Source organism: Periplaneta americana, chromosome 3 (genome assembly GCF_040183065.1).
Source record: "Periplaneta americana isolate PAMFEO1 chromosome 3, P.americana_PAMFEO1_priV1, whole genome shotgun sequence".
Classification (NCBI taxonomy): Eukaryota; Metazoa; Arthropoda; class Insecta; order Blattodea; family Blattidae; genus Periplaneta; species Periplaneta americana.
In genome coordinates, this window is record NC_091119.1 from 205,017,798 (window position 1) to 205,042,797 (window position 25,000).

Here is a 25,000-nt window from a genome sequence, read left to right on the forward strand (position 1 = left end):
TAAAACTGTAAATGTTTTATTTTAAATTGGGTTAGTTTTGAATATCGATGAGGGTGGGAGGGAATACTTTCTGCAGAGTTTAACATTTTCGTCACCAGGTGCGCTGCTAAATGCATGGAGTAATTACTCTTTCCGCTACTTGGTGCGCTGCTAGATGTAATAACGCCCCTCCCCCAAACAGATGGCAGCAAGATCAATTTCTACAACAGCGTCTCTAGTATGTGTTACGGGAAAATCAGTAAGTTTCGCATACTATTATATATTTATCCACGATAGGCCTTCGGGGAGACATTTGTTATACCGTGGGGTCAACTTTAGTATCCCTGTATCGTAGAAGTCTGCTACCTGGGATCGGAACCAGCGTGTGATAGCCGTCTGCACCTCTCTGTTGGTTTCACGGTATGACAAATGTCTCATTTCCAATGGAGAATATTTTGAAAAATAGCTCAACAGTTGTTGTATCTGTTGCAATAAATTTTTTTATGAAACTGTGTTTTCTTTATGTAAACGGCCCAGGGAAACTTATTTTTCGAGTGACCAAAATTTGTACAAGCACTTATTTTGACAATATTAACATGGTGGAAGAAAACAATTAAGCTAACTTTCTTATTTCTCCCATGAGAATGTTTGATTGTATGTCATAGTTTCGTTATTATTTTATTACGGAAGAAAGAGAATAACTGAGATTCTTTATTGTATCCGATAGTGTGCGATAGTACAGACGTGGACAAATTATTAGCAAAATTGAAGATTTTTATTATATATTTTTACAAAATATGATTCTTTAATTTAGACTACAGTTGACATTTTTGTGTATTTCCAAATTATTAGAAAAATTGAAGATTTGTATTGTATATTTTTCAAAATTTAACTCCTCAATTTGGACTACATTTGATATTTTTGCATATTTACAAATTATTAGCAAAACTGAAGGTTTTTATTGTATATTTTTAGAAAATTCGATTCTTCAATTTGGACCACAGTTGACATTTTGGATATTTCCAAATTATTAGCAAAACTGAAGATTTTTGTTTTATATTTTTACAAAATTTGACTCTTCAATCCAGTTGACATTTTTGCTAATTCACAAATTATTAGCAAAATTGAAGATATAATAAAATATATTTTTACAAAACCTGACTCTTCAATTTAAACTACAGTTGACATTTTTGCATATTTCTGTCTTCTGTAATGAAGGAAATATGCAAAATTTTCAACTGTACTCTAAATTGAAAAGTGAAATTTTGTAAATAGGATTATCATAAAAAATCGTCAATTTTGTTAATAATTTGTCCACGTCTGTAGCTACAACTGGGCCTGATCGATTACCACGTTACATTTTAATCAAAGAGTAGGCCTACAGCAACAGAAATGTTATTGTGTGTCTGTTTTGTTGTTCTGTGTTCGTCATATAATTACAATCCATACGATTAGCTGTTAGAGAGATAGCCATTCTTTTCTCAGAATACAAAGCTTAAACAGGGGGTTTCATATAAATAACTACAGCAAAGAGATTCCCATGTGTAGTTACAGACTGCATAGGCCTATACATCCATCGGTTATGCATGTTTTATTAGTAACGTTTTCTGTCCCAACTGTGCGTAACTTTCTTATAAAAATTATACATTACTCATTACTAACACCGCTATTTTACACCATATTGCATCAATCCTTCAACATAAAGGCAAATGAATAAACGAAATGGCAATTTTCTGGCACTGCTAACATTTATACGATGAAACAGGACTACCTAAAACTCATAGGCTATACATATTCATTGTAGTTTCATTTAAGTAAGTTATTACTCGTTTTAGTGAATACTTACTTCTCTTAATTTTCATGAAAAAAATTATTACAATTTTATTTGAAAACCGTAAGTGGATTGTGGTCATGTAATGATGGTAGCAATGAGAATGATGGTATGAGAACAGTACTAAGAATACATCACTTAAGCCTACTTACTTACAAATAGCTTTTAGAGAACCCGGGGGTTCATTGCTGCCCTCACATAAGCCCGCCATCAGTCACTATCCTAAGCAAGATTAATCCAATCCCTATCATCATATCCCACCTATCTCAAATCCATTTTAATATTATTCTCCCATCTACGTCTCGGCCTAGCAAAAGATCTTTTACTCTCCGGCTTCTCAACTAACATTCTAAATGCCTTTCTGGATTCACCCATACGTGCTACATGCCCCTCCCATCCCAAACGTCTGGATTTAATGTTCCTAATTATGTCAGGTGAAGAATACAATGCGTGCAGTTCTGCGTTGTGTAACTTTCTCCATTCTCCTGTAACTTCATCCCTCATAGCCCCAAATATTTTCCTGAGCATCTTATTCTCAAACATCCCTAATTTCTGTTCCTCTCTCAAATTGAGACTCCGAGTTTCACAACCATATAGAACAACCGGTAATATAGTTCTGTTTTATAATTTCGGACTTTCAGCTTTTTTGATAGCAGACTGGATGACAAAAGCTTCTCAGCTGAATAATAACAGGCATTTTGCATAATTATTTATTCTGCGTTTAATTTCCTCCCAAGTGTCAGAATATATCACATGTTATGTAATATTCGGAAACAACAAAATTAAATGAAACTAAATTAATATTATGTAGGTGACATAGCAAAACGGATTTTTTGATAGAAAGTCAGTGAAGAGACGCAACATTTTACAAAATAATGACTATTTCAATTTTGTTGTGTGAAGAGGTGCAGAAGTTCAAATATCTTGGAGCAACAGTAACAAATATAAATCATACTCGGGAGGAAATTAAACACAGAATAAATATGGGAAATGCCTGTTATTATTCGGTTGAGAAACTTTTATCATCCAGTCTTACTTACTTACTTATTGGCTTTTAAGGAACCCGGAGGTTCATTGTCGCCCTCACATAAGCCCGCCATTGGTCCCTATCCTGAGCAAGATTAATCCAGTCTCTACCACCATATCCTACCTCCCTCAAGTCCATTTTAATATTATCTTCCCATCTACGTCTTGGCCTCCCCAAAGGTCTTTTTCTCTCCAGCCTCCCAACTAACACTCTATATGCATTTCTGGATTCGCTCATACGTGCTACATGTCCTGCCCATCTCAAACGATCATCCAGTCTTCTGTCAAAAAATCTGAAAGTTAGAATTTATAAAACAGTTATATTACCGGTTGTTCTTTATGGTTGTGAAACTTAGACTCTCGCTTTGAGAGAGGAACATAGGTTAAGGGTGTTTGAGAATAAGGTTCTTAGGAAAATATTTGGAGCTAAGAGGGTTGAAGTTACAGGAGAATGCAATGCACGCATTATATTCTTCACCTGACATAATTATGAACATTAAATCCAGACGTTTGGGATGGGCAGGGCATGTAGCACGTATGGGCGAATCCAGAAATGCATATAGGCTAGAGTGTTAGTTGGGAGGCCGGCGGGAAAAAGACCTTTGGGGAGGCGGAGACGTAGATTGGAAGATAATATTAAAATGGATTTGAGAGAGATGGGATATGATGATAGAGACTGGATTAATCTTGCTCAGGATAGGGACCAATGGCGGGCTTATGTGAGGGCGGCAATGAACATCCGGGTTCCTTAAAAGCCAGTAAGTAAGTAAGTAAGTATGAAAGATAAAAATAGATATTAAGCTAAAATTGCCAAAATGAAATTACAATTGCTGTTATAAAATTCCTCAGATTTGTTAAAAATACTATATATGTTAGAATAGAATATGGAGATTCATTCGTTCATAACTTAGTTATCTCCCCAAGCGCAGGTCTTTCTCTGCAAACTCAGCATTCTCCAATCTTCCTCATTTTCTGCCTTGCTCTTGGTTTCCACATGTGAAGAGGTCGAGAAGTTTGTTCAACATAAAATCACTTACATGAGAAATTGAGGATTACAGACTTGAATGGAGTAAATATGTGTGAAGGCAGATCCCAGGCTAATAGCAGAGATAACACACAGCTATAAACCTATAGAGAGGAGGGACAATGGACAGCCCAGAAACCTTGCGCAGTGTGAATTCTGAATATTCTCGGAAGGTCTTATCCGTGAAGTGATGATGTTATGAGGTTGGAACAGTGTGTAAAATTTGGCAACGAGGCGTTGGCTGAAGTATCACGTAGCACCTTCTTTGTCATTACAATCATCAAAGGAAGTGGCAGGAAGCTCACGTCAACTGCGACAAACAAACCGTCGTTACACTTCAAGAAACGGAAAGTGTTTCATGAAATCGCGTCCACGATCTTGGTGCAAATGCTTTATCAAATCCGGCATCAGACCCAAGCCCAGATGGCACTTCCTCACTGTATAATGGGAGATCCACACGCCAACTACGTCCACCTGGCGTTGCCAACTTGACAAGAAATAATTCTCAGTTTATATGAAATTTCGTACCCAAATCAACCACCTAAAAATCTAACTAATAACACAAAAGTCTTTAAATAAAAAGGTAAACAAATTAATAAAGGAGCAGGAAAAATAACTCAGATCCTTCCATGTACAATCGAGTGCCAACTGCATGGTATCTGGTTCGAGACAAGACAGAAATAGGCGTACTAGAAAGGAGGACATTTTGTTACCAGCACAAATAGTGATCTGTTTAGTGGAAATATATTTTAGAGATATAAATCACAACGCACACAACTGGAAGTTTCCATGGACACAGTTATCCATGGGTTACTCATGTAGATGTATTTTCTCTCATAATCAACTACCGCCAACGTCGTGTTCTTTGTCATCTGAAACATCATAATTTATTTTTAAATTTATTTGTACTTTTCTTGTATTTAACATTTTTAATTATTTTTGTATTTATTCCTGTATATCGTATGCCTATCTGTAGGCCTATTCTCAGTAACTGTTTCACGTTGCTTACCTACTGCTACAGTACAGTATGGAGGAATCTAAAAGACGGAACTTAACATTTAACGATTTACAGCTCGAACTTATTGATCTTCAATGTGACCTAAGGGCTAAAGATCGTTTGAATAATGCTACTAGCCTGGTTGAGTTTTACAAGACTAAACATTAGCAATAATATCCACGACTACACAGGCTGGCTGTGAAAATGATTGCTATGTTTGGCTCAACATTTGTATTTGTGAGCAACTGTTTTCTATAATCAACTTTAATAAAGGCAGACATCGAACATCTGTAACTGATATTTCATTATGATCAGTAGGTTACTGTTCATTTCAGCTGCCAACAGCATAAAACTTCGTTTTGATGTACTGATAAATAAAAATATAACAAAATGATATTGTACATTTAAGTAGCTACAGAATTTCTATTATTTCTGTAAAATAAATATTTCTTTATAATATTTCTTTATTAATTCATAATAGTCCAAGATAGTTTTGCGAACACTGAACAGGAATTCATTTCATAAACACTCGTAATAGTACTTCCTTTTGTGTATATTTTGTACGAGATCACCCCTTCTTCCAGTCCCCCCTTATACAGAGCGCAGCTAATATCTGCATTCCGCTCATGAGCTGTGAGCCGGCTCGGAGAGCGCAAACCTTGTGCAGGCCTACTTTCCCTTTCAGTTCCTACCAAATATGATACTACATAAAATTCTGAAAGGTCAATTAACTAAATAAATTAGCGATCCTTGATGTTCGCGTTGGCCCGCTTGAAGTTGGTGGAAGCTGTTCAACACGTCAACTTAACTTGTAACACGTCACACTTGCAGGATCGTTCGATTTCAAATAAAGCCTCACGTGATTACGAATCGATACGGCAAACGATGGCACAGCCTACTAAAAATGTATTTATTTTTCCAATTATTGCAGTGCGACAGCGTAATGACTGCTGATCGGATCAGCGCGCCAGACACATTTCCGGCGACAATCGCGGAACATGACGGGTTCAGACCAGGTTATTACTCTGCCGTGGAGCTGTCGCCAAATCCTGAATGGATAATGTGGCAAAATATAATCAGTCCCGTAGGTATCAAATAAATTTCATTTCTAATAAATAGGGATCATATTTTACGGTGCATAAACATTTTAGGCCTAATTTTCGGTATAATATTGGGGGGTAATTTTGGTGTTATTTCGTATAAGAACACAAATTCGGTGTTATTTCACATTTAAATAAAAGCCTATAAATCTTTTACTCTCGTCATACACACATAGGCCTACATTGGGTCGTATGAATAGACCTAATCCTGTAACGATTAGAGGATCTTTTGTACATTTTCAACAGTACATCTTACAGTTTTCTATCAGTATTTAAATATTGTGTAGAGAAATTTATGTAACTTAAGTCTTTCATCTGTGTTTGAATACTACTTATAGGTATAACTTAAAGTAAAGGCATGGTGAAGCATTCAGGCTGTTTCTGCTAGGTTTAATTTATATAGTGCTTACTGTGTTTTATGCTCGATCATGCCGAAATGTAGTAATTATACACCTGGTAGCAGTCCTTTAATGCATGTCATTAAAGTACACCTATTCATTAAAGTTCAGGTTTTCGATTATTCTCGGATATGCAATCGAAATACAACTAGGGAAACGTCACGGAGGCTGGAAATCCAATACTGTCGCAGAAGGTTATGTTCTGTTACTATAATAATTAGCGTTAATTGTAAATAATATTCAAATAAATTCAATTTGTCATCTCGTTTTTCAATGTCGAACTCAATTTCAAGGTTATATTAAGATTAATTTTTATCTTACTCTCTAGATTATATCAAGGTCGTCAACATTAGTTTCCCGGAAAAAAATCAATACTTTCGCGTCTGCGCACATCTCACAATTTATGAGGTAGGCTATTGCACTCACTCACATAATAACATGAATACTTATGAATAATTTCAAGTTAGAAATATGGTCGAGCATAAAAAGTCGTATGAAACTTGCCTATAATGGTAATTAAGACGCTCGTATGAAAATTATGAAACTCGCTTGCGCTCGTTTCATAAACAAACATCCTCGCGTCTTAATTACTACCATTATAGGCTCGTTGCATAATGTACTATAGTAATAAAGTCACTCGAAGTACTGCTTGAATATTAGATTCAAAATTCTGTACTAAAATAAAGTTTGAATATTAATTATGTTCAATATTTTCATTATTTATATTTATACAATATGTTACCTAGTACATTTTTCCACCTATTCCGATTTGATCTTTCTACTTTCATTTTTCTCTCCTCCTTTTGCATTTGTATTTTTGTATTTATATTTATATTTTTATTTATTTTTATTAACTTCTTCTCTCTACACTTGTTGTTTTCGTATTTCTAGGCTATATCTGGTGGTGTGGTAGGCAAGGCCTGATGGTCGTAACTCCATCAGATTAAATAAATAAACAAACAAACAAATAAGTAAATAAATAAATGAATAAATAAATAACTAAATAAATAAACAAACAAACAAACAAACAAACAAAGAAGTAAATAAATAAATAAATGAATAAATAAATAAATAAATGAATAAATGAATAAATAAATAGCTACATAAATAAATAAATGACTGAATAAATAAATAAATAAATAAATAAATAAATAAATAAATGAATAAATAAATAAATAAATAAATAAACAAACAAACAAACAAGTAAATAAATAAATGAATAAATAAATAAATAAATAAACAAACAAACAAATAAGTAAATAAATAAATGAATAAATGAGTAAATAAATAAATACATAAATTAATTAATTAATAAATACATACATAAATAAATAAATGACTGAATAAATAAATAAATAAATAAATAAATAAATGAATAAATAAATAAATAAACAAACAAATAAGTAAATAAATAAATGAATAAATGAATAAATAAATAAATAAACAAACAAATAAGTGAATAAATAAATGAATAAATAAATAAATGAATAAATAAATAAATACATAAATAAATACAAAAAATAAATACATAAATAAATACATAAATAAATAAATGAATAAATAAATAAATAAATGAATAAATAAATAAATAAATGAATAAATGAATAAATAAATAAATAAATAAATGAATAAATAAATGAATAATAAATAAATAAATAAATAAATGAATAAATAAATAAATACATACATAAATAAATGAATGAATAAATAAATAAATACATACATACATAAATAAATGAATAAATCAATAAATACATAAATAAATAAATAAATAAATAAATGAATAAATAAATAAATGAATAAATAAATGAATAAATAAATAAATAATAAATAAATAAATGAATAAATAAATAAATAAATACATACATACATAAATAAATGAATAAATCAATAAATACATAAATAAATAAATAAATAAATAAATAAATAAATAAATAAATAAATGAATAAATAAATGAATAAATAAATAAATAATAAATAAGTAAATACATACATAAATAAATACATAAATAAATAAATAAATAAATAAATAAATAAATAAATAAATAAATAAATGAATAAATAAATAAATAAGTAGATAAATAAATAAATAAATAAATTCATACATAAATAAGTACATAAATACATAAATAAATAAATAAATAAATAAATAAATAAATAAATAAATAAATAAATAAATAAATAAATAAATAAGGAATAGGGAGAGGAGTTCTACAAGGATGCTCTTTATCATCTACTCTGTTCAACACCTACTTGGAGAATTTAGTGAACAACTGTTTTCAGAAAAGAGATAGCAAGTGGAAGAAGAATAAGGCGAACAAGTTAAGATTTGCTGATGACATGGCGTCGTTAGCAGGAGATATGACATTAAGGGGGTATGCTAGTGGAGCTAAATGACAGCTGTGAGCAGTATGGGATAAAGATAAATGCCAACAAGATGAAGATCATGGTCATGGTCATCCGAAGAAAAATAAAGAAGGTAAACTTGCAAATAATTCTAAGTTTGGCAGTAGAGCAAGTGGACAACTTCAAATACTTGTGGTGTACTATAAGCAGTAACATGAGCTGCTGCCAGGAAGTCAAAAGGAGGATAACAATGGCCAAGGAAGCTTTTAGTAGAAAAAGGAGCATCTTCTGCGGACCTCTGAAAAAGAACTAAGGAAGAGACTAGTGAAGTGCTTTGTGTGTAGTGCAACGTTGTACGGGTAGAAACATGGACATTATGATGAAGTGAAGAGAAGCGACTAGAAGCATTTGAAATGTGGATATGGAGAAGAATTGAGAGTGTGAAGTGCACAGACAGAATACGAAATGAAGGTGTATTGGAAAGAGTGGGCGAAGAAAGAATAATGCTGAAACTGATCAGGAAGAGGAAAAGAAATTGGCTGGGTCACTGGCTGAGAAGAAACTGCCTACTGAAAGATGCAACGGAAGGAATAGTGAAGACGATGAAACTATAAATGAATGAATGAATGATGCAGGTATGAAATAAAATTTGTTTACATAAATATCAACGTAGCCTACAAAAGTTTGTACTTTAATTACTCATATTTTTAAGAAAACTCCACCACCCAAGTAAAATAGAATTATAAATCCAGCAAACTACAGTCATTGTCATGCCCGCCAAAAGTACAGCGGGCAGAAAACTGGGCTTCATCAAAGTTTATGTTGTTAATTAATACTCGATCACAACGCGATAACACGCTAGAAATTCCACTTCACACATCATCTCTGTATTCCTCATCTTTCACTGTTGCTACCTCTCGTCACTGGAACTCTCTGCCGCCTGAAGTCAAGGGCTGCCGAACATTGAAATCTTTCAAATCCAAGTTAGAAAATTATCTTATGACGAGTTGCCAAACTAACTTACTATTATGACAAGTGTTGTATTGCATATTTCCACGTATTCACATCCATTTTTATGTTCTAGTGATATTTAACTTATTTTATATTCTTGTTTTCATATTTTCCTATAATGGTATATCTATAATGTGATAAGTTGAGCTATATATAATCACAATTTTCCTTACTGTGTGTACTTAAAAATATTGTATCCACTATGTGCTTTGTACTGCACTATTTTATTACTACTATTAGTATTATTATCATTATCATTATTATTAATATTATTATTATTTATTATTATTATTATTATTATTATTATTATTATCATTATCAATAATTGTCTTATTTTTTATACTTTGTATGTCTCATTTATTTTGACCTGCTGTCCACATTTTATTATGCTTTTTCCTTTCTTTCTGTATGTTATATATTATGTCTGATTTCTACTTACTTATTGTTTACATTTTATTATTAACTTATTCAGTTTTTTATGTAAAATTGTAGTGTACTTTGTAAATTTGTATTGTTTTTTGTAACGCAGTTTTACTCCTGGTTGAGTGTTAGAGAAGGCCGTATGGCCTTAACTCTGCCAAGTTGAATAAATAATAATCATCATTATTATTATTATTATTATTATTATTATTATTATTATTATTATTATTATTATTATTAATTCACGCACATAGGCTATTTATGTGACTTGTAATAAATAGGAATTCAAATTAAAACTTAGTAAAAAGAAAATAAAAGCGTATCTATAAAAAAAAACGAAGTCCGAATAAATTCATGCTCAAAAGAATAATTTCTCGTTATTTTTAAAGCTTAAACTCAATATAAGTAATTTTCACCTAGATTGGCCTCGACCATAAAAAAATCTGCTTCTATTAGCTGGAAAACTGTATTTGGCGAATCCTTGGTATGCGAAAAATAGGTTTCTGTACTAACAAATATTCAATTGTTGCTTCACTCTAGTTTGAAAACAAAGGGGAGGAGCAAGCACCCAGCACGATGAAGCTCTGGTTCAAAAGATTAGCTTCTCCCTTTCTGTAAAAATTTGTTCTTTTTGTTGTTTCAGTTTCTCTTTTCGCATTTCTCTCACCTCTATTCTGCAGAGGAAACAAAAGTCTGGCATTCCAGAGGCCCGACGTGTTTTAATTATGCAGATTCTGACCGTATATCAGGGGAGGGTAGGGGTTGGAGTAAATCGGCTTATGCTAGCGCTGCAACCCCGCGACGCCGTGCGGGTGCCTCACAATGGTCACAACACAATGCCGCGGGGGTGGAGACCTGGCTAGCCGTCAACCCCTTTCATTCGCGGAGACGAATAGCCAAAAACCCCCAGTCCTCTCCAAGTGTTGAATGGAAATAGGCCTATGATGCGACGACGAGCTATCCCAGATGAAGACGAGAAGCTTCGAGTTCCCCCCCCCCTCTACATTTCTTTTTTTATGTGTCGTCCTTCCTTTGTCCGTTACTTGAAACTTGACGAATTCTCCTAAAAGGAATGAAAGAGCATTTTTTTTTACTCTTATTTCTCCCTCTTCATCTAGACATCCATTTTCTCTCTTCCTCAATTTGTCTTTTGCTTCCCCGCTCCGTCGTCTAGCCATATCCCTTGCTATATTTCCTCTCCACGTAAACAGAAGGAATTGAATAGTACGATTATAAACAGGTTTGCTTGCCAAGTACCTTGTTGGACGGATTCACTTGTGCTGTAAGGCGGAACATACCTTCCACTTCGTTATTTCTTTTTTAATGCGTGGGAGGATGCTTGGGAACAATAACGAGGCCCTGTTGAACCACAGCCAATTCTGGAGAGAGAGACTGCTTTAAATAAAATTGAGAGACAGTGGCACTATCGAATGTGAAGACACTGGATGCCGTAACGCGATGGGAAAGAGATTTTACGCATTGATAACTTCATTTATTCTGCGGAGTGGATCTAAAAATTGTTATTTTTCTAGTCAGATGGCAAGTTTCGAAATATCAATAAGAGTAAAGACAGTTTATGGACACCTCTCATCCTTGTTTCTTCTCATGCGTAACTTAGACTCTGTCCTCCTTTAAGCATGTTTTATTAAACCAATTTTTTTTATTTAAAAGTTCTATTTTAAGACGCACGTCGTAGTAAAAATTAACCAATTTTTCTTCACTAGCTTTTTTCATCAGTCTCCTTTAAGCCAAACAACAACGCGGTTCGATCACCTGAACCATCAGTCGTGATAAATAGTTAGTGAGGTTGGAGAAGCATCTCCGAAACATGTCTGACTATTACTAATTTATTTACTAATTTTATTGTATTTATTAATGTTCATATAACTGTAATAAATAAATAAATAAATAAATAAAAATAAATAAAGAAAGTTACACAACACAGAACTGCACACATTCTATTTTTCACCTAACATAATTAGGAACTTAAAATCCAGACGTTTGAGATGGGCAGGGCATGTAGCACGTATGGGCGAATCCAGAAATGCATGTAGAGTGTTAGTTGGGAGACCGGAGGGAAAAAGACCTTTAGGGAGGCCGAGACGTAGATGAGAGGATAATATTAAAATGGATTTGAGGGAGGTGGGGTGTGATGATAGAGACTGGATTAATCTTGCACAGGATAGGGACCGATGGCGGGCTTATGTGAGGGCGGCAATGAACCTTCGGGTTCCTTAAAAGCCATTTGTAAGTAAGTAAGTAATAAATAAAATAACTGTAATATATAATATTTAATGTATCTTATCAAATCTATGAATATTATATAATTGACCTAACATGTGTGTTTTATCTTTAAATGTATTGCAAATTCTAAATATGGACATTCGTATTATCTATTAAATTGTCAGGTTGGCAACAGTTATAGCCACTTTTTGCCCATCATTCCCCTGGTAGAGGGGAAGAGAAGGCCAGATGGCCTTATCTCTACCAGGTTAAATAAATAAATAAATAAATAAATAAATAAATAAATAAATAAATAAATAAATAAATAAATAAATAAATAAATAAATCATTCCAATCGGAACACAACTAGCAACAGCACAGTCTGCTATATACAGTCACGAAGCTTGAGTTTTGAGGGTGCTAGAAACAATAGACTGTGACGGTTCTATTTTGCATTGCCTGTAATGAGGCGATATTAGCGATCCTAGTGGTGAGCAACTATCTAATGTTTGCATATTTACTACGTATTGAGCTTCGCGACTGTATATACTAGACTGTGGCAAAACACTGGCTCTAATGCAGCAAACATGAATTTTCATGCTGATGTACCTTCATCATAAGGTAAACCCCTCCTGATTAAAACCTCCAGGGCTACACTCCGTACCTGCAGTGCTTTAGGCTGGTACTATTCTATCTTCGAGCTACTCCGTTTATGCAGAACTGTAAGTAGGCCTATTTCGAATAAAGTCTACTGCGGAAACATCACGAACCAAGGCAGAAAAAGGCGAATCGACAGATATGAAAATACTGCAACATTTAACACCGTTGAATTTCAAGTAATAATAGCTCCAACGGAAGAAAATATGTTGTAGTCTATGTCGTGAGAAACTTTTCGTTGAAAATAAAATCTTTTCCCCAGAGTATCAATATGTGTGTTACATACTTCCTTCTCTGTTTCCATATTGCAAACCCCGGGGTATTATTGCAAACAAAACATGCAAACGAAATTCAATTTCAGAGAGATCCGATTCAATTTAATGCTTCTCAGCATTTTAGAGTTCAAGAGATCTTGAGAACAGTTTGCTTGCAAATTCTACAACAAACCGCACTCAGAACAGTAAAAAGAAAGCAGGAAATACTCGTGTTTCCACATTATCGCCCGCTCTCATAACTCCGTGTTATGCTGATCTCATACGACTGTCTCGAGAGACAGTGAAAACAGTCAGACTCTCTACAACAGCTTGGCCCAGTTTTCGCAAGCTCCATTTTCACCCACACATCACTGAAATAAAGACTGCATACAGAGTGTGGTGCCCGTAGACGGCACCTGTTCGAGCACCTACATTGGCCTTGCCGAAGTCAATTCCGAATGAAGAAATTCAATATCCTGGAAGGAAGGCGGGTTAAGTATGCCACACTTGTACGCCGCCCATACGCACGTACATGGATACGCTTCTCTCCAACACCGTTCCCATGAAATTACGATTTTGTATTTTCTCATTATGTGACTAGGGTACTTCCCACGCCAGAGAAGTGGGTTCAGATTCAGTGAATAGAAGAGGAATTTTTAATGGACAAATAGGATGCTGAGTGAAAATTTTCTGCAACTCTTCCATTTCCACTTTCAAAACCTTGTCAAAGCTGTAAATATTCAGTGAACAAAAAACGAACAATAAGCGAAAAGGCATTAGAATTCAATAAACCAGTTTACTTCTGTTTCATTGACATCGAAAAAGCCTTTGACAATATTAGATTAAAACATATCATAAAAAGTCTTGAAAAACAAAATACACTTAAAGGGATTATACACCTCATCCAAGATATAATTCTTGTAAAGTAAAATTGGATGGTAAACTCAGTAAAATACTACCAACAAATAAGGGAATCCGTCAGGGAGACTCTCTCAGCCCACTTCTTTCTGATATTTTAATGAATGATATAATTTTAGAATTGAAAGAACTTCGTGGTTTTAAAATGGGAAATAAGAACGAAATGTATTATGCTATGCTGATGATACAGTGTTAATAGCTGATTCAGAGGATTCGCTTCAACGACTTCTCTATAAATTTGCTCAGACATGCGACAAGTTGGAGTTATTTCCGGCCAAACCGGAAGTAGAAAAAACTCGGTAATACCACTATTGAGTTCTTAGTATATGGTTATCCCCACATACCAAGTTTCATGTGACTGAACCACATGCTTCAAAAGTTATTTAGGTGGTGCGGGACTTTCAACTAACCCTGTATAATAATATTTATGTTATTGCATGCGGACCTACAGAAAATATAAAACTGTAAAATAATGTTCCTATTTTTTTTTTTAAATACGGTACATAGTGATTTAAAAGTCAACATATTTTTATCAAAGAGTTTCCGACGTTAACCTTTTGAATGGGATGATAATTAATTTTATCTCAGTTATATCGTCCTTCAAGTTAATCTTCTAAGTTACAGTTGTCTGAAGCTGTCACATATAGCTTACGTAATCAGTCATCATCGCTATAAATCACATATGGGTCTGAGATGACGATTTCTCGGAGCTATGATTCTGGAACTATAGTCACACTCTGAACTAGTGACAAACCTGTCACAGCGACAAAATAAAAGGTCTTCAAATCACATCCCACCACTAGTTATGATCCACTGGTACTGTACCTCAATTTTAGCAGTTTAAAATAATCGTACTTTTGCTGCACTACAAAAACAACTGCAACTGGTAATAAACGTATCGAAAAGTAATCAGTTTAACTCCGCTATCATTTGTACTATTTTGATAGAAGATGTTTCGAACACCCTGTATGGGCTATTCCATATGAAATCGATCAGTAAAAAACCTCGCATTTTTATACCCTAATTTTTGTCCCTATTTATACAAGGTGTTGAAGGGAGTGCATTTGCAAAAATATACTATCGAAAATCAAACTGTTTTCGTATTGTTGAGCAACAAATTTAGCGTATTTTAGAAAAACAATCCTCTTTCAGCGCTCAGAACTCTGGAACCATTTACTGCAGAACATTGAACGAGAGCTCATTTTGAAGCTGACTTTTGGTAGGTTATGTTAAGAAGTAATCCTTATTTTTATTGTATACAGAGAGACAGACAATCTGATTTTACTTACTTTTAGGCTTCATGACCATTTGTAAAAATGTAAAAAAATATTGAGAAAAAACCTTGCATTATTAAGAGGGATTCGGCATTGTTTGCTTAGTGGCTCGGCAATAAGTTTCGAAGGTATTAAATAGATTATTTTCACACGCCTAGACTTGAACGACGCAGTACCCCACACACTGGCCGAGAGCTGAAGATAAGCGAGCGTTGGGTGTCATTTTATTCCTGTGTTTATGAAAACCTGTGATAAAGCTAGCCCAGCTATGCGCTACTAGACGACACATGACGTGTTTATGTCTCCTGGCCTTGCTTACCTCGGCTAGCTCCCGCCTCACAGTCAGCTGGTTAGTTCACGCGCGTAGTATTTATTTTCTTTATTTGATATTTTCAATACTTTCTTATCAACGGTGCACCAGTAAAAAATATGTATTTATTTGTACTTTCAATGCGGAATCTAACTGTATATTTTAAAAATATTTTTTCGTGGACAAAGGCGTCTTAATGAAGAAAAATCTAAATTTCTCCATTTCCATAAAAAGTAAGAAAAACTGTTTACATGTCAATATTAACTTTAACTTTTCAGCATCAAAATAAACCATGATTTTGGTCATTGTTTGAAAGGGTTTCGGAGCCACAACAGTTTAAAGTTGCTAATTTTATGAAAATACTATAAATTTAAATATTTTTAATTTAAACACTATGAAGTTCTGATGCCTTAAACTTTGCACAAAGCATTGTATCACAGTTGTCTACGTACAGAAAAAAGTTTCATTGTATTCAAAAATTTCAAGGTCAATTTTCTCTATATTTCGGTCGATTTGAGATGGAATAGCCCGTATGCAGGTGGACTCAACTTCCTTTTGTCATTCGGCACACATCCAACCCTGTCAGTAAGTTTTTCACTTCTTTACGTGCACTACTGTGAATGAATCAAACTATTTCAGGTATTGCGTAAACAGACTCTGCGGAATCGACGGGCAGTTCGGACCAGCAGGTTTCATATTTCCGCACGTGGAATTAAAGCAGCCATTGGTGGGTGAATGGCATATCCATTCTCCTCCATTCCTCTCTATATGTAAATGAGAAATTAAATGGACACGCGCCGCGGCGGTGAGTGATAGACCATCACAAGAACTCATATTTACTGGTTATTAAATGCATAATAATATAATATAATATAATATAATATAATATAATATAATATAATAAAGTATATGATTATGTCTTGTGACCAGAATATTGTACGAAATGGAAATATAAAAATTGGAAATTTATCCTTCGAAAAGGTGGAAAAATCCAAATATCTTGAAGCAACATTAACAAATATAAATTACACTCGGGAGGAAATTAAACGCAGAATAAATATGGGAAATGCCTGTTATTATTCGGTTGAGAAGCTTCCGTCATCTAGTCTGCTGTCAAAAAATCTGAAAGTTAGAATTTATAAAACAGTTATATTACCGGTTGTTCTGTATGGCTGTGAAACTTGGACTCTCACTTTGAAAGAGGAACAGAATTAAGAGTGCTTGAGAATAAGGTTCTTAGAAAAAATATTTGGGGCTAAAACGGATGAAGTTACAGGAGAATGGAGAAAGTTACACAACGCAGACTTGCATGCATTGTATTCTTCATCTGACGTAATTAGGAACATTAAATCCAGACGTTTGAGATGGGCAGAGCATGTAGCACGTATGGTCGAATCCAGAAATGCATATACAGTAGAGTGTTAGTTGGAAAGCCGGAGGGAATAAGACCTTTGGGTAGGCCGAAACATAGATGGGAGGATAATATTAAAATGGTTTGAGGGAGATGGAATATGATGGTAGAGACTGGATTAATTTTGCTCAGGATAGGGACCTATGGCGGGCTTATGTGAGGGCGGCAATGAACCTCCGGGTTCCTTAAAAACATAAGTAAATGCAATACAATAGTGTATATACGTAACACTTAACACATTACTGTAAACTTAATGTTAAATAAGTTTCATGGTATTAAATTTAGATTTAAAGAGATTATAGCGTAATACTAATGTTAAAATCCATAAAATATGTGTAATTAATTCATTGGATATTTTACGTTTCGATTTAAAGTAATTAGAACTCTTTTGGGGCACACTGTACTGTGCTCCAACCACGAGAAAGTCTCCGCCGGATGAGACGAAGGGGAGTAATGCTGTGAATGAATGTTGATGTCAAAAGATGTCATAAGGTCACACACGTGGGTACTCATATCTCTATTGGCTCGCTGTCACAGCACAAACAATAACATTGATACACACATGTTTATAGTACCCTAGTTACAAAATTAGATCACTGTTAATCTCCTAGTCTTTTAATCTCTCCATACAGGAAATAACAAATGCAGGAGAGCGCATGGTTTTTAAACAGACGTTATAACGGTAATATTATCTATCTGTTATTGCTGCTATTTTATTCCATCTAGTTCTTCTTCTTTATGATTGATCCCTCTAACATTCCAAGTAGCGTAAGATGTAAGAAGAATGGAAAATTCAAGAATCCCAAAAATTATGATGCAATATAAACCTAGAGGACATCGTCGACCAGGAAGACCGTTAAGAAGACTGCTAGATGGGGCCGAAACAGGTCTACAGAGGCCTAATTCGTGAAGGATGATGATGATGATGATGATTATCTATCTACTTCGCTCCAATATATGTCGCAATAATAAGCAAATTCCTTTCACGGTTGATCTCCTGATTAGAGAACAGTATGTACGCTGTAGTGGATGCATAGTGATGTACCCTAAACTCTGGTTGATTTTCTTCTGAGCTGGGGATTTCAGAAAGCTCCGACATTATTAACTGTTATTATTGATATAGTATCCAGAGAGATGACGTGCGTCGTCCGACTCCACAAGACAAATATGTCGATACCGGCACGATTTTCTATTCGACGGGACGTGAAGGAAAGGTTGAACAGAGCGTCGGGGCGCCAGGTGGCACTGGACGGCTACGGAGACATTTCTCCGAGTCTTTCATCAGTCTTCTGACAAAAGATTAGAAGGAACAAAGCCAGAGCAAGAAGAAAACGAGCTGCAAGGAGACGAGGAATTCAGATCAGGTGACGGGAAGGGAGATGAGGAGAGGAATACTGATGATAAGCGCTGCGCTCGTGATGATGATGGATGGAGAGAAGATAACAAAGAAGATATTCACCAGAAGAATTTCGTGTAGTTATCAAGCAATAGATAAAGAATGATCGAAGACACATTGTGCGTGTTTCTAATAAGATATGAAGAGGCTTCGCATGGGCTTTACTAAATACTTTGAAGAGTATTAGCTGACTTTGATGAAAACTCGATAATTTTCTTTCGACTTAGGCTTATCTCGAAGAAAAGATACAGGCCTAATAAGAAGGAAGGGACTGCACTGCATATTAACAAATATTGGAAGGGTACTTAATCTTGCAGCATCAGATGTTCTTGTCGTCAATAAATCACTTCCGAAATCTGAGAGGTGACGCAGATAAAGCAGATCTTGACGCATTCAGCAAGCGCGCTGATAATGAGTTTACTGGGCTTACAGGAGAATCACGGTTTTATCTGTAAAGTGACAGCTTAAATTCCGTGCGAGAAATTGCCTACGAGAGAACTGTGGCTAATGCAACACTGCTTAAAGTCTGAGCTTAAGCTAAAACAGATACGAAATATAATTTTATTATGCGAGAGATCAGAGTTCGGTCCAAACGCTTTAAATCAGTTTTCATAAGTAATTAGAAGAAGAGAAAGCAAAAGGCAAGCAATTTGGGAACGAAAAATAAAAAAGAAATGAGGAATAAAATGGAGAAGGAGCAACAAAACAATATAATGCAAGGAAAAAAAAAAACAAAAACAAAGAACGGAAGAAATAACAAAACAAAACAAGGAAGAAACCATAAAACAATGGAATGAAAAAAACTAACGGAGAAGAAACAAAATAATAATAAAAAGAAGAGACAATAAAACAAACCAATATATCCTGTAAATATATCGATCGTCCAGTTCAAAAGTGCGACAACTCAAAAATTGCCATTTTTTAGTTATTTATATTGCTGAAAGTCCCTTCCAGAGCTCTTTCCGATTCAGTAATGAGATAATTATAATTATGGACTTTACTAATTCATTATTGTACATTTCGAAATGTATTGATAATGAACTGGAAGATTGTGATAAACTCGTCCTGAATACTGACTCATTTCTAATTGTCGTGGTTATGAACCAGAACTCTGTTCCTTTCTAAGTGATTTATTAGAAACTTTCAACTGAAGATATCTCAAAACTTCTTTGAGTTGTCGCACTTTTGAACTAGACGATCGATATAGGCAAAAAGAAACAATAACGCAAGCAAGAGTCAATAAAACAATGTAAGGTAGAAACTACAAAACAATATAAGGTAGAAACAATAAAACAATATAAGGTAGAAAACAAAACAATGTAAGGTAGAAACAATAAAACAATATAAGGTAGAAAACAAAACAATGTAAGGTAGAAACAATAAAACAAAGAAAACAAAACAATGTAAGGTAGAAACAATAAAACAATATAAGGTAGAAAACAAAACAATGTAAGGTAGAAACAATAAAACAATATAAGGTAGAAAACAAAACAATGTAAGGTAGGAACAATAAAACAAAGAAAACAAAACAATGTAAGGTAGAAACAATAAAACAATATAAGGTAGAAAACAAAACAATGTAAGGTAGAAACAATAAAACAATATAAGGTAGAAAACAAAACAATGTAAGGTAGAAACAATAAAACAATATAAGGTAGAAAACAAAACAATGTAAGGTAGAAACAATAAAACAATATAAGGTAGAAAACAAAACAATGTAAGGTAGAAACAATAAAACAAAGAAAACAAAACAATGTAAGGTAGAAACAATAAAACAAAGAAAACAAAACAATGTAAGGTAGAAACAATAAAACAATATAAGGTAGAAAACAAAACAATGTAAGGTAGAAACAATAAAACAATATAAGGTAGAAAACAAAACAATGTAAGGTAGAAACAATAAAACAATATAAGGTAGAAAACAAAACAATGTAAGGTAGAAACAATAAAACAATATAAGGTAGAAAACAAAACAATGTAAGGTAGAAACAATAAAACAATATAAGGTAGAAAAGAAAACTATGTAAGGTAGAAACAATAAAACAATATAAGGTAGAAAACAAAACAATTTAAGGTAGAAACAACAACACAATGTAAGATAGAAACAACAATACAACGTAGTGAAGAAAAAACAAAAACAAAGAACGGAAGAAATAACAAAACAAAACAAAACAAAACAAGGCAGAAACCACGAAACAATACAAAGAAAAACTAACAAAGAAACAAAAAAAAATTAAAAAGTCAATAAAAAACCAATATAGCTCGTAAATATAAAAAAATAAAGAAAAAAGGCAAGTAAGAGTCAATAAAACAATGCAAAGAAGAGACAACAAAACAAGTTAGGAAGAAACAAGACAATGCAAGGTAGAAACAACAAAACAAAGCAATGAAAAAAACAAAGACAGGTAAAAACTGCAAAACAAAAGAAGGAAGAAACTACAAAACAATACAAAGAAAAACTAACAAAGAGGAAACAAAAAAAAAAAATAACTTGAATAAGAATAAATAAAACAAACCGATATAGCTCGTAAATATAAAGGTAAAACAGAAACAAAAATACAAATAAGGGTCAATAAAACAATACAAGGGAGAAAGGACTAAAATGTAAGATAGAAAAACAAAACAATGTAACGTAAGGATTAATGTTTTGGTCCCACAGAATTATCTGTCATAGTTAATAACCATAAATAATGTAAGATAGAAAAACAAAACAATGTGAAACAGAAGCAACAAAACAATGCAATGAAGAAAATACAAAACAAAGAAAGGAAAAATAACAAAACAAGGAAGAAGGCACAAAACAATGCAAAGAAAACACTAGCAAAGAAGAAACAAAAAAAATTATGAAAAGAGTAGACAATAAACAAACCAATTTAGCCTGCAAATATAAAACAAAAAAGAAACAAAAAGCAAGCAAGGATCAATAAAACAATGCATGAGAGAAACGAACTGCGTAATCAGTAAAAAAAAAGTTACAAGGATCTGAGAAAATTTCTGTTATATTCGTCTAACGTCTACAGAGGAATTAGGATAAATAAATTCAATTTGCTGATTAACAGAATGAAATGAGCTATGAGTAACAGTCAATTCCCTGACAGTAATGCATTAAAACAGAACACAAAATAAAGGGCATACATAGTTGTTTGTAAACCACACCCAATCGAAGGGCTTGAAGTAGAAAGAAAATAGATCCAGTTTTACTTAAATAAAAGCTTTTTACAAATTTTCAATTAAACAAAAACTCAAAATTCTTTTACCTATTTATTGACCATGTCATTCATTCACAACTTTCTGCCCAATGGTACGTCCTTCATTGCAAATCCAGCATTCTCCAATAATATTTAATGTTTTTCGCTTTCTTTTTAGTCTCAGAATACGATCCATATGTCTTAATGTTGTCTATCATTTTACATCTTCTTCTACCCCGAACTTTTCTCCCGTCCACAATTCTTTCCAGTGCATCCTTCAGTAGACAGTTTATTTTTATCCAGTGACCTAGCCAATTCCTTTTCCTCTTCCTGATCAGAGACAGCATTACCATCATATTGTTCTTCACACACTCTTTCTAGAACAGCTTCATTTCTTATTTTGTCTGTCTATTTCACATACTCCATTCCTCTCTATATTCACATTTCTAAATGTGTGAGCCGCGAAACCAGGTGGCCCGGGTTCGAATCCCGGTCGGGGCAAGTTACCTGGTTGAGGCTTTTTCCGAGGTTTTCCTTCAACCCAATACGAGCAAATGCTGGGTAACTTTCGGTGCTGGACTCCGGACTCATTTCACCGGCATTATCACCTTCATATCATTTAGAAGCTAAAATAACCTAGATGTTGATACTTACTTACTTACTGGCTTTAAGGAACCCGGAGGTTCATTGCCGCCCTCACATAAGCCCGCCATTGGTCCCTATCCTGAACAAGATCAATCCAGTCCCTATCATCATATCCCACCTCCCTCAAATCCATTTTAATATTATCCTCCCACATACGTCTCGGTCTCCCTAAAGGTCTTTTTCCCTCCGGCCTCACAACTAACACTCTATATGCATTTCTGAATTTGCCCATATACGTGCTATATGCCTTGCCCATCTCAAACGTCTGGATTTAATGTTCCTAATTATGTCAGGTGTAGAATACAATGCGTGCAGTTCTGTGTTGTGTAACTTTCTCCATTCTCCTGTAACTTCATCCCTGTTAGCCCCAAATATTTTCCTAAGCACCTTATTCTCAAACACCCTTAGCCTATGTTCCTCTCTCAAAGTGAGAGTCCAAGTTTCACAGCCATATAGAACAACCGGTAATATAACTGTTTTATAAATTCTAAATTTCAAATTTTTTGACAGCAGACTGGATGATAAAAGTTTCCCAACCGAATAATAACACGCATTTCCCATCTTATTTGAAGGATTCGTAACAAGCTGTTTTTTTACGGTGATGGGTTGTTAGCCCTTCGCCCAACCCCCAAGCTGGAGGACCACCCCTCATCGGCTGTCCGTGACTGCTTATTCAATATATTCACAACTACCCTCCAGATGTTGATACAGCGTCGTAAAATAACCCAATAAAATTTTAAAAAAAATTTCAAATGTTTCTTGTCCTTTCTTTTTACTTCGTCGTAATGTCCATGTTTCTGCCCCATACAATACCACACTCGACACAAAGCACTTCACTAGTCTTCCTTAGTTCTTTTTCCAAAGGACCGCAGAAAATCTTCCTTCAGCAAGGAAGAAATATTAAAACATAGGAAGAAAGAAAACAATAAGGAAACAACAACTTTCAGCATGAATATCTGATTGTATACCAGCTGGATTTCATAGATCTAACAAGTACCGTTCGAGTACGAGGAGATAAAAGGAGGACCACGATTACAAAGACAGAGACGAAGGGGGGGAGAACTTGTTCACGACCAGGGACGGAGTTTTAATGTCCCTGGAACTAGCAAGCCGCGAGGGTTGGCTGGACAATGTGCGATCGCCCTGTTTCTTCTCCGTTCTGCACACCGAGTGTCTAATGGAGCATCAAAAAGTGGCCGTCTTCTACTGAAAATAGCTCACACAAGTGACAGGAAGTCCAAGTTATCCGCACACGCACCGGCAACTCTGCCACACACGGGTGTCATTAATCCTGCCTACCTTCCTTCCTTTCAAATTAAATTAAAGATTTTATTTACTTAGAAGCTCATAAAAAAATTTGAAACTTTTGAAGAGACTGAATGTACTCAAGCGCTCTTGAAGATTCACTTACCAGCTTTTACATGAAAGCATAGTCATTTTAACCTGTGCAACATTTCTGAATAAATTGACTCATAGGTACAGAATAGGAACAAAATTTCAATAGAAGTATTCTCTGCCTCTTTTTGTAGAGATGAGAAACTGTGAAGAGAACGGTAGTAATTATTGCATTAACGTCAGGAATAAAATAAATAATCATTTGATACTGAACTTCATATTAATATTTTAAAAGCTGTAACAATTGTTTTCGCGCCTGATAGGCAATGAAAAGGGTTCCATAATGTCAGCTAGTAACCTTACAGATACCAAAGATAACTCCTAATTAAGTTAATTAAATTCAGTATATTTGGTTTGTTATTGGGACTAGTTACTAAATTCGAAAAATAAAATGCTAGAAAAATGTTAATTCCTTGTAAATAATAGATAAATATTATACCGAGTAGAAATTCATTCGATTCTACAGTATTTTTCTTTTATGAATTTCGAAATGATACAGGTAGCAAAGAGTTAAAAAAAAAAAAAACTATTTAATTTCTATTATGTTCATAACAAAGAAAATGAACTGAACACAAATGATTTGTTTTACTTTTATTTTTATTCCCTTTTAAACCAGAAATAAAATGTAGAAAATTTGCAATTTATGTTTTTTTCACAATGTTAACAAATGATAATTATAATTTAGATTTACAATGCCATTGTAAATGGGGTAATTTTTCTTTTTAACAATAACAATGAAATTTAAAATGGTGTTCTCAAGGCTTGCGTGATGTTGTGCGTACGATATTAAGCAATATGGTATATGCTTAGTTGAAAATTGATAGTTGCAATGACATAATGAATAGCGGTACTTTAATATACATCATTAAATGCAGTTGTCACATGTAATGAGCGTATTATAGTATGTCCATAAAAATATAATAATAATAATAATAATAATAATAATAATAATAATAATACTAATAATAATAATACTAATAATAATAACAATAATAATAATAGTAATAATAATAATAATAATAATAATAATAATAATAATAATAATAATGTAATTATGAATAATTTTATCGTGCAATTCGGTATAATCTGAAATATTATAAAAATTATTTTTTGTATTTTATTTTATTTTTATGTTAAAATTAATTTATTGTTTTTGTATATGTTGTTGATAAAATTTTTTCAATTATAGTTTATTTT